Source organism: Acomys minous (assembly GCF_964271855.1).
Source record: "Acomys minous genome assembly, chromosome: 1".
Classification (NCBI taxonomy): domain Eukaryota; kingdom Metazoa; phylum Chordata; class Mammalia; order Rodentia; family Muridae; genus Acomys; species Acomys minous.
The window spans coordinates 70991613-71003849 of NC_140483.1; the positions used below are offsets into that span (position 1 = coordinate 70991613).

General features: G+C 42.5%; 1 long non-coding RNA gene and 1 pseudogene across 3 annotated transcripts in view; one reads left to right on the forward strand and one right to left on the reverse strand.

The window, feature by feature from the left end:
* Positions 1–11548, forward strand: part of LOC311593478 — a 56929-nt gene extending 45381 nt beyond the window's left edge. For both annotated transcript variants that reach the window (XR_014777721.1, XR_014777722.1), the window contains 2 exons: positions 10904–10953; positions 11321–11548. This is a non-coding gene — a long non-coding RNA (uncharacterized lncRNA). The remainder of the gene's footprint in view (positions 1–10903; positions 10954–11320) is intronic.
* LOC311592098 (large ribosomal subunit protein eL27-like) lies at positions 4527–4924 on the reverse strand (annotated as a pseudogene). Its single transcript has one exon. The product of its transcript is annotated as a large ribosomal subunit protein eL27-like (transcript).
* Positions 11549–12237: the final 689 nt, after the last annotated feature.

The window sequence follows — 12237 nt, forward strand, 5'->3', positions numbered from 1 at the left end:
GAACTGGGGTTATAAGCATTCTCCACAATGCTCATCTCTCTCTCTCTCTCTCTCTCTCTCTCTCTCTCTCTCTCTCTCTCTCTCTCCTAAGTGTATGCATGCATAGGCATGATATGTTGTACATGTAGGGTGAGATCATAACCTCATATAACCTTCTACTTTGTTTGAGATAGGGTTTCTTTTGTTGTACATACCATTAAATATGCCATGCCATCTGATTTATGAGTTTCTGGGATTCCCCTGTCTCCACCTTCCATTTCATAGCTGGGATTACAGAGCTCTAGACACACAAACTCATACTTTTGTGCCTGGTCAGAAAGTGTTTCATCCACTGAGAAATATCCCAAGCCAGCCTAGCTTAAAAAATGTGTTGTGAGGATTGAAGTCAGATCTTCAAGCTTGTAAGTCAAGGACCCTATTGCCTAAACCATCTCCTTAGTCCAACACCCTATTAATTAAACAGTTCTTAAGAACTAGCAAACTTCCGAGCACTTTGGAAAAGAAAAAGATGCATGGAGATGGGGCAGAAAAAAAGCAGCCCTCTTCATAAGTGAGAGTCATGTGGTAGCGCATGACCATTTCCCTGGCCCGGGGCCAGGCAGCATCTCCACACAGGCACACTTACCCCATGTTATAACTAATGGTGTTTGCCACATGGCTCCTGGGAAATTATACTGCTTTTCAGTTAACAGCTCTTTCCCCAGAGCAAGGATTTTTCATCCCATACACACTATATAAATAACACAAAGTGGTATTTTGACATCACAGTTACAGGCAGAAATATAGCAAGTGACATGGAGAATACCATGTGGAGACATTTAAATTTGTGCTGTTGTGAGTGAACCCACTGTTGTGTGTGCATGTTCATGCCATGTGAGATGATAAAGAGGTAGATTTTCTGCATCTCTGCATGGTCCATGTGTTACTTCCTTATGTTTTAAAGCACCCCCTTCAACTAGAGCCTTATTATAGATTCACCTTCTACATCAAGAACTTTTAGTCTCTAAGTGTTAAGAAGAAGGGTTGTCCTCCTTGGAATATATCCGAAAGATGCTATACCACACAAGGATGTATGCTCAACCATGTTCATAGTAACCTTATTTGTAATTAGCCAGAACCTGGAAACAACCTAGATGTTCCTCAGTCAAAGAATGGATAAAGAAACTGTGGTACACTTATACTATGGAATAATATTCAGCTATTAAAAACAAGGAAATCCTGAAATTTGTGGGAAAATGGATGGAACTAGAAATGATCATCCTGAGTGAGTTAACCCAGACCCAGAAAGATACACATGGCATATACTCACTTATAATTGGACACTAGCCCAACAGAGATGTTCCCTGAAAGTCTTCACTTAGCCAGAGATTGAGATATATTCTTGGAATTCTTATTGGGACCCTAGGGGAGAAAGGTAAGGAAGAATGGGGAAATAGAAGGATCCAGAAGATCCTAGAAACCTACAAGAAGACCATTAAGGCTGGCGGATCTGGACCCAGGCTGGTCAGCTCAAACTGCTGTACCAACCACGGACAATGCAAGCAGTAAATCTAGAATTCCTTGTCAGATCTAGGCAATGGGCAGGGCATTCTCCACAATTGTGTGGAGAGCAGGGACTGACTCGGATATGAACTCTGTGCCCCCTATTTGAATACTTCCCCTTGGTGGGGAGACCTGGTGACACTCAGAGGAAGAGTAAGCAGGCTACCAGAAAGAGACCTGATAGGCCGTGATCTTATAGTAGGGGAGAGAAGGTCCCCTTCTGTCACAGACCTAGGGGAGGGCAATAGGGTGAAAGATGGAGGGAGGGGGAAATGACAAGATACAAGTGAGGGGATAACAAATGAGATGTAATCTGAATAAATTACTTAAGTAAAAATAAAAAAAGGTTGTTTATATTTATATATTCATGCATACATGCATGAATATATGTATACATGCATGTGTGTATGTTTATATGTACATTTATGTATGCTCAGATATGGGTGTGTGTGTGTGTGTGTGCATATATGGATGCTGTTCTTCAGGTGTCGTCTACCTTATTTGGAAGACAGAATCTCGTATTGATCTGTAACTCATCAAGTAGGTTAGGCTGGCTGATCTGTGCGCCTGAGGGCTCCACCTGTCCTTGCCTTCTCAGTGCTAGGATTACAAGTGTGTCACTCCAAGCTCAGTATTTTTTTTTTTAAAACAGGAATTCCAAGGATTGAACTCAGGTTCTTATGCTTGCAATGCAAGAACTTTAACAACTAAGCTATCACACCATCCCTAGGCTTTCCAAGCCTTTACTGTGAGTCAGGGGGAGCAGTGTGTGTGTGTGCACTTGCATGTCACAGTGCATGTGGAGGTCAGAGAACAAGTTATGGGAGTTAGTTTTCTCCTTTTACTATGTGGGTTATGTGGATTGAACTCAGATTATCAGTCTTGTTGCTAAGCATCATGCTGGCCCTGCTTCTGTTTTTTTGTTTTTTTGTTTTTTGTTTTACTTTGAATGTATCCCTACAAGTTGACTACTCAACTCTGTTGTATTTCCAAAGGGTGACCTCTCAGCCCTCTCCACTGCTTGTACCACACGTAACTACACTTCCTTTTGTCACTGCCTATATTTCATGGTTAATCTGTATTTACTGATTTACTTTCATGTGGTTTATTACTTAAACTTATTTCCAGAATTCAATGGATATAGTTTTATTTACTTGTAAATATTGAAAAATAGTCTGTTTAAACAATGTAAATATTTTTACTCTTGATGGCTTTTCATTTATTAGGGGTTTCAGGAATAAATGAGGTAGTTAAGTCAGACACACACACACACACACACACACACACACACACACACACACAGAGGGGGGGGGGAAGAGATGCTACAAAGGGAGGGAGACCTTTTCAGAAAAATTTGGCTCAACTTAGTTTCTCATGAATTCTCTAATCAGAGTAAAAGCTAAAAAGAAGGACCTACACCTGCTCAAAGTGCAAAAAAGTGCCACTGGAACACTCAGCTACTAGTGGATATCTGTATCACACCTTGAATCCCAAGGCTAAATGACTGTCATGAAAAGGTTTAGAAAGATGGCAAAACTAAAGGGCAGGGAGCACCAGAGGGAGACAGACAGCATCTTCTTGTGATTGATGCTCATGAATTTAAAGCAGCTGCTAAACCAGTCAACATTCCATCGTGGACAGGGCACACTAACCCCAATCCTCATAAGGAGCTGTTGGCTCCTAGGAGAGACAGAGTTTTCCTTAAGGGTGAGGCACTTAGGGAAACCCTGCTCCAGTGGATGGCTCACATCTGTGAGTATGTGGCTAGCACAAATTAGAACCAGCAAGTTATTGAAACAAAAAGAAAAAGGAAGACATGAAGTTGGGATGGGAGGGAGGATGGGGAGAGTGGACCTGAGAAGAGTTAGGGGAGGAGCAGGGATAAATATGATACAAAGATATTGTATGCATTATTAAAATTTCAAAATTAAAAATATCATATTTAAGTAACAAATACATAAATAAGTGACAGGAAGATGAGACAAACAGTGTGTGTGCATGCGTGCCCGTGGGAGCTTTTCATGTCTGTAACACAGTATTTGAGATATTCAATTTAAAGGAGGAAAGGTTTATTTTGCCTCATGATTTCATTTTAGTCCATGGTCAAATGGCCTGTGCCTTTGGGCATATACTAGTGTTACTGCAGGAGTGTGTGTGAGAGAGGGTAAATTCACTTTATGGTGGGTGACCAAGAAGCAACGAATGAGAGAGGCAGAGGCTGGGAATAGCCTTTTCAAAGGCATACACTCAATGACTTCACATCTTCTACAGGCCCTGTTCATCTGGCTCTATAACCCCAGTTTTGATGCCAGCCATGGCTAGCTGCCCATGTGTCTCAGTTCTTCCCAGAGGAGAACAAGGAATTGAACATGCAGCCACTAAGAAAGGAAGAACTCAGAGGAAGGCATTTATTGAAGGAGAATGCTCCCAGTTGGGACACTTGGGGTCTCCAGAGCTCTCTGCCTGTCTAGTGGACTCTGAGATGGTCTTTTCTTGGTTCCCTGGTCTCTCACCTCTTTTGATCCCTTCTTTGTTTTTACTTTCTTAATTCCCTCCTCTTCCATTTCATTACTTCATCTCCTTGCCTTGGAAAATCATAGGTCCAAGGGGGGAACCAAGGCTCATGAGGTGGTATCCTTGCTGGAGAGTGGGGGTATTGTCTCACTAGCCCAGTTGCTCTGTAGGAATGCTGCCTCTCTCCCACTGACCTCTTCCCTAACTGCTTCTTCTCTGATATCTCCTCACAGTTCCACCTCCTCTCAACAATTCAGGCTGGTGACCTTAGGGACCCTTATCAAAACCGCAGAAGCAATGTTTTGTTTTTTCCCTAAACCTTTAGGAGTTGGAGTGCTCTTTTGTGAAGTAGGGTTAGGAAGTTGTAAGGTGAATGTTAGTATATTCCCCACTACCAATGTTGGAGTTGTAAAATAGGATTTTATTCTTTTTTTTTTTTCAAATTTTTAATAATGGAAATGAAAATATACCTAAAATCGAAGCTCCTGGAAAAACCATTTGTTCTTTCCTGTCTTGTATCATTCGTCAAACTTAACCTTGGCCTCCGGCCTTGCCTTGCATTTTAGTGCTGGGTCTTTAAAGACATCCTTGTTGATAACAGTCTTGTCCAAGGGGATATCCACAGAGTCCTTGGTGGGCATGAGGTGATTGTAGTTATAAACTTTCACAAAGGACTTGATATTTGACCTCTTGGTGATTTTATTCTTGCCAATGCCACTATCACTTTTTGAGGATAGTAGTCAATTCCATGGCTGTCAGGGCCATCTGTGGTGCCATCATCAATGCTCTTCATCATGATGGCTTTGCATCTGGAGTAGCATCCAGCCAGGACCAGCACCATTTTCCCAGGTTTCATGAACTTGCCCATTTGGACAGCAAGCAGCTGGCACCCCAGGACTTCATTATTTTTTTTATTTTTATTTAAGTAATTTATTCAGGTTACATCTCATTTGTTATCCCCTCACTTGTATCTTCCTGTTCCCTCTCCTTCCCTCTTTCATCCTATTCCTCTTCCCTAGGTCTGTGACAGAAGGGGACCTTGTCCCCCACTATAATAAGATCATAGCCTATCATGTCTCTTCCTGATAGCCTGCTTATTCTTCCTTTGAGTACTACCAGATCTCCCCATCAAAGGGAAGTGGTCAAATAGGGGGCACCAGAGTTCATGCAGGACTTCATCTTAAACCACCCTTCATCTTCATCTGTATTTAATGAAGGATCATCAAGAAGAGGTCTACCAGGGAAATTAGTTCATGGTAGGACAGTACAGATGAGGTATTCACCATGTGTCTTAGTTTCATTTCCTGTTGTGATAAAAAATACTCTGACAAAAGTAATCAAGATAGAAAGAGTTTATTTATTATTTTATTAATTCATTCAGATTACAACTCAATTGTTATACCATCACTTGTATCCTCCCATTCCTCCCTCCTTCCCACTTTCACCCTATTCCCCTCCCCTAGGTCTATGACTGAGGGGGACCTCTTCCCCCTATATATGGTCATAGGCTATCAAGTCTGATCTTGGTAGCTTGCTTATTTTTTCTTTGAGTGCCACCAGGCCTTCCCACCCAGAGGAGGTGGTCAAATATAGGGCACCAGAGTTCACGTCAGAGTCATTCCTGGATCTCCACACAACTGTGGAGAATGTCCTGACCATTGGCTAGATCAGAGTAGGGATTTGATGTTTGGTTAGTGCAATAGTTTGAGCAGATGCCCCTGGGTCCCAATCAACCCATCATGATATTCTTCTTGTAGGTTCTAGGGTCCTCTGGGTCCTTCTATTTCCCCATCTCCTATATTTGTCTTACTAGAGTCCCAGTAGGATGTCCTCACATCTATCTCAATCTCCTGGTAAGTGAAGACTTTCATGGGACATGACTTTTGGGCTAGTGCCCAGTTATAAGTGAGTATATACCATATCAGTCTTTCTGCTTCTGGGTTAACTCAGTATGATCATTTCTAGTTCCATCCATTTGTCCACAAATTTTGGGAATTCCTTGTTTTTATTTTTTTTTATTTTTTCTTTTTTATTGAAAAATAAAATCATTCATAATACATTTCAATTGCTATCCCATCCAGTGTATCCTCTCATTCCTCCCTCCCTCCCACTTTCACCCTATTCCCCTTCCCTATGACTGTGACTGAGGGGGGCCTCCTCCCCCTGGATATGATGCTAGGGTATCAAGTCTCTTCTTGGTAGACTGCTATCCTTCCTCTGAGTGCCATCAAGGGGACATGGCCAAATATGGAGCACTGGAGTTCGTGTGAAAGTCCATCCCTAGTCTCCATTTAACTGTGGAGAATGTCCTGACCCTTGGCTAGATCTGGGTAGGGGTTTGATGATGACTGCATGTATTGTCCTTGGTTGGTGCCTTAGATCAAGCAGAACCCCTGGGCCCAGATCTGCCCATCATAGTGTTCTTCTTGTATGTTTCTAAGACCCTCTGGATCCATCTATTACCCTATCTCCTATATTTCTCTCACCTAGAGTCCCAATAGGATGTCCTCACCTCTATCCCACTTTTCTGGTAAGTGAAGACTTTCATGAGACATGCCCCTTGGGATAGTGTCCAGTTATAAGTGAGTATATACCATTTGAGTCTCTCTGCTTCTGGGTTAACTCACTCAGTATGATCATTTCTAGTTCAATCCATTTGTCTACAAATTTTGGGAATTCCTTGTTTTTAATAGCTGAGTAGTATTCCATAGTGTATATGTACCACAGTTTCTTTACCCATTCCTCTACTGAGGGACATTTAGGCTGTTTCCATGTTCTGGCTATTATGAATAAGGCTGCTATGAACATGGTTGAGCATGTGTCCCTGTTGTATGCTGGAGCATCTTCTGGGTATATTCCAAGGAGTGGAATAGCTGGGTCTTGAGGAAGCCCTATTCCCAGTTTTCTGAGAGAGTGCCAGATAGATTTCCAAAGTGATTGTACAAGTTTGCATTTCCACCAGCAATGAAGGAGTGTTCCTCTTTTTCTACATCCTCGCCAGCACGTAGTGTCGCTTGAATTTTTGATCTTAGCCATTCTGATGGGTATAAGATGGAATCTCAGAGTCATTTTGATTTGCATTTCTCTGATGACTAAAGATGTTGAGCATTTTAAAAGTGTTTCTCAGCCATTCAATATTCCTCTATTTTGAATTCTCTGTTTAATTCTGAGCCTCATTTCTCAATTGGGTTATTTGGTTTTGTGGTGTTTAGTGAGAGAAAGGGTTTATTTGGTATGCAATTCCAGCTCATTGTCACCCTTGGGGGGGGGCGGGAATCAAGGCAACAGGACCACAGGTTCACAGTCAAGATCAGCTACCAGCACGTTCACCATTGCTGCTTGTGCTCTCTTCTGTCACTCACTCCAGGTCCCAGCCCATGAAATAGTACCACCAACATCTAGTGTGGGTCCTGTACCTCAATTTACCCAATTAAGAAATTATGTTACAAGCATGCCCACAGGCCATCCTCATCTATACAGTTCTTCACTGAGACTCTCTTTCCAGGTGATTCTAGTTGGCAATGGAGAATAACAGTGACAATATCCAACCCCGGATCATAACCGCAGCCCCAAGTTGGTGGCTCCAACAATAGCCACGTACGTGGAGTGAGCTGACCTCTCACACCTGGCACCAGGTTATTGACTTTTATTTTGCAGAAAGCTCTGCTTCCAATCTGGCACATGTCTAATGGCTCCAAGTAAGACTTAACAAAGTGTCCAGCAGGTATCACTAATGGTTTTGAGCCCAAGAAAGACAAATGCTAGCTGGATATTAGGGATTTAAAAGCAATAACCATTAGGCAGATATTTCTAGGCATTTTGTCTGAAGCTAATTTGACAGTGGCCATGGGCCTTAAAGGCCAGTGAGATGTGTTGACAGGGACATGAGTGGGGCAACAACAGGTCATAGTAGCAGATCTGGGGGTCTCTGCTCCCTAACTGCTGCCATTTACTCTCTCTCCATCTGCTTGGTGCCTGGAAAGGTAATGACATTTTTACAAAGAGGGTGGGCATATGTGGTGGTAACATTTTGATGGTGTTTAGTATGCATGTAGGAAGGTGCCAGGATGTTGTTTGAATTTTTATAAGACACTTGGGTTAAAAAAAATAATCCTTTTTGCGCAAAGGTAGCATGGCATTTTAAGCTAATGAGCTGGTTCCCTGTATCTTGTCCTGTTCCAAGTTAAATGGGATTTGCTTTTAAAATGTAGATGCTTCATTGCAGTTCTTTAAAGGCCACCTTGCTAGAATGGAGCTAACTAATGGCTTTACTTCTAATTAATAGCAAGCTGCGCAGCTTTCTGACTCCCTGCACTGAGTCAAAGAAGCCAGAACTCTTTGTGTTTATGCCTGCGTGTGTGTGTGTGTGTGTGTGTGTGTGTGTGTGTGTGTGTGTATGTGTGTGTGTGTGTGTGTGTGTGTGTGTGTGTGTGTGTGTGTGTGTGTACATTGTCAGGCAACAGGTTGATGCAAGATATTTTCCTCAATTGATTATTACATTATTTCTCCCTTTCCTTTCCTCCCTCCAAACTTTTTCATGTAACAGTACTCACCACACTCTTTCAAATTAATGGCTTCTTTTTCCCTAATCACACACACACACACACACACACACACACACACACACACACACACACACACACTTTGTGCATACATCTATATGTTTATGTACATATACATACATAGATATGTATGATGTGTGTGTATTTATGTACTTAAAAATATACACACATTATGTACATATGTGTTTGTGTGTGTTCTTAAGTACATAAATACAAGCTGTTTTGTCCATATAATGTTAGACGTGTGTATATATTTCCAGGGTTGACATTTCCTATTGAATAAACATTGTTATTCATGGGGTACTCTTCCCTGGGGAAGATTATGTCTTCTATCCTCAGCATTCCTTAGTTGCCTGTAGTTCTTTGTGTATGGCTGAGGCCTCATGCTCTTTCCTCCTTTCACGTTAGCATGTCTATTGGTGTCATCTTTGTTCATGTCATGTTTAGGCATCATGTTGGTGAGACTTCGTGGCTGTGCTTTCTGGTACAACTAAATGCAGAGTTGTGGACCTCAGTCTCGACAAATATATCTACAGCATAACTAGTGCACCAGGGGCTCAAGAATCATGGTTGAAGAGGGAGAAGAAAGATTGTAAAAACCAGAGGGACAGGAAGTTTTCTGTGAAGTTGTGTTTCCACCTTAGCTTTTGGAACACGGTTTCTCACTGAACCTAGAGTCCCTGATTTAGCTAGATTGTTTGGCCATGAAGCTCCAGGAATCCTCATGTCTCCCCAATTCTGAGATTACAGGAAGGATCTGATGAGCTCATCTTTTTATTTGAGTGCTGGGAATGTGAGCATGGGTCCTCATGCTGTCAGCCACGCTACCAAGCGAGCAGTTCCAAAGCCCAGGCTCTTCATGCACCAGAACAGATGCTGTCGGAGCAGAAGCCCAGGCTTTACAGTCAGGCTGACTTGATGAGAAATGCTGCTTCTTCCCCTTACAGCATGACTCCAAGCCCAAAGTCACAATTTCCTTATCTTTAAAAAGGAAACCCTGATCCTTACTTTACTGAGTCATTGAAATGATTATAGGTAAGAGATGTAAAACATCTGAAATAGTTCATATCACACAAGGATAAGGCACATGATGCTTTTATAGGGCCAACCCTCAGGGATAGTGACACTGGTCTTAGAACAAGAAACTGTCATGAACACATCAGGAGCAATTCCTTGTGGTGTTCCCAGGCTTCTCAGACCATCTGTTAAAGCAACTTTGAAGAGCAAGAGCCTTGGAAACTAGAAAGGATGAAGTTAGGATGGTTGCTTCTCTGGAGACATCAGGCATGAACGAACCCCACTTTTCATCTTAGAGATATCTGTCTAGATTCTAAATTTCAAAAAAGCACATATGCACACACTCACACACATGCACACACACACACACAAGTGCTCACATACACGTGCACATGCACACACTTGCACACTCATATACACATAGATACACACATACACACACACATGCACACACACACACAAGTGCTCACATACATGTGCACATGTGCACATGCACACATGCACACACTTGCACACTCATGTACACATGCATACACACACACACACACACACACACACACACACTGGCAATCTGCTGCCATATCTAAGCTGAGGGTTTCATCATTTGGTGGTCCTCTCCTGCAATATACAGATATCATCCTGTGACGTACAGGTATCATCAGCTCTCCATCCCTGTGGATACTGGGGCTCAAGAAAGCCATGCAAAATATTGCCCTGCTTCTGCTTTCCACCGAGAGTGAGTGAAAGATGCCAGCCTGTCTCTTTTGTTGCTATGTGGGTCTAAATAGTGGCAGGTTAACTTACTGGTTTACAAGAAAGGTAAATCCTAGGTCTTTTGCAGCTTTTCTTTGAACACTTCTGGCTTTTGAAAAGCAGATAGTTCTGAATATGAGGTTTTGTTGCTGGAAGTAGGACAGCAGTGTATACATATAATAGGCATTGGTGTGGATTAGACAGACAGATAGATCTCCATCTCCATCTTGTAGTGGTACTAAGTATACACTTGGCTTCCAAAAATGGTTATGATAGGGATAAAAAGACAGCCCCGTGGTCAGGAGTGCTCACTGTTCTTGCAGAAGACTTAGTTTGTTTCCCAGTACCCATATCAGACAGTTAAAAACTGCCTGTATCTCCAAATTCAGAAGATCCAATACCTCGCTCTGAACTATGAAGGCATCTGTAGTTGAATGCACATACCCTCAAACACATAGTTATCATTAAGTTAAAAACACAAAACCTTTAAAAACTTGTTATGATTTTTTTTATAGGCAATCATGACTACATCGCTGATACTGCCAAGTGGTATCTGTAGATGAAGGTAAGCATGAAGGGACACTGAGAGTAGGAAACAGGCTTTTGGAACAGTGCCAGGTAGAAGGCCAGACTGACAGTTTATCTAGGACAAAACCACAGAGAAGTGGGAGAAAGTGCCGTGTGGCTTGTTGGTTTTCCCAATGGGTGGTCACCAGCTGTGTGGTGGATAAAGGAAAGCATGATGTAGTAAAAGCTGTCAAGGGAAGTCACCAGAGGAAGGTGAGAGCCATTTCAGGGATGTGGGTGAAGTGGGCACCTCATTCTGGAATCCTCTGGGCAAAGATGTGGAGGAAGGACTTGGCCTCAATGCATTTCCATTCCTCTTCACTTGAGCTTTGGCAGTCATCACATACTGTATATTGATTTCTCAGATGCAGCTCAGGTATCTTCCCTTTCGCAGTGATGTCCTCCCAGCCCTCTTGCTGGCCTCAGCACCTTCACCATCACCATCACCATCACCACCATCATCATGGCTTTTCCAGAACTGATCTTAAGGTGTGTTCTGTTCTTGGCCTCACTACTGCTGCCAGTGATAAGTGATATGCAAGCTCATTGCTGTTTACCTGGGCTACATTCACTGGGACCTGGGCATGAAATAATAAAGCCTTTAAAAAAAGTCTCAGGTCTCTCACTGTCTCATGTTTGATGTGTATGTCTGTGACGTGGTGTGTGTGTGTGTGTGTGTGTGTGTGTGTGTGTGTGTGTGTGTGTGTGTGTGTGACATGTGAGTTACATGTGGTGGTCAGAGGCAATCTTGGTTGTTAGTCTTCACCTTCCTCCTTGTTTGGGACAAGATCTCTTATTTGTCGCTGTGTATGTCAGGCTCGCTGCTCAGGGAACTTTTGGGTGATCTCCTGTTTCTGTACCCCACTTTGCTACAGCAATGCTGGGATTACAGAAATGCTGCCATACTTAGCTTCACATGGGCCCTACAAATCTGAAACTCAGGGCCTAGTACTGGCACGGCAAGCACTTTACCCACAGAACCATCTCTCCAGGCTGAAATGAAACCTTTCTAAAAAGTCCCTTCCAGTTTACAATCCAATCATCTATTAGTTATCCAATGAGTGCTCCTGTACCTTATGAGAGATTGGGAGCAAATTAAGGATGGGTCTGAAATCTTACTCATCTCCCCCTTTCTGAAGATTCTCCTCCATGTATTAGAAGCTCAACAAATGCTGTGGACTTGCTGGTGAGAGCCTTGTCTTGTCTACTCTGAAGACATTAGGACCATAGTGACAACCACATCTCCTTAGTGAGGACTCTGGGTAAAAGAGATAGAGAATTC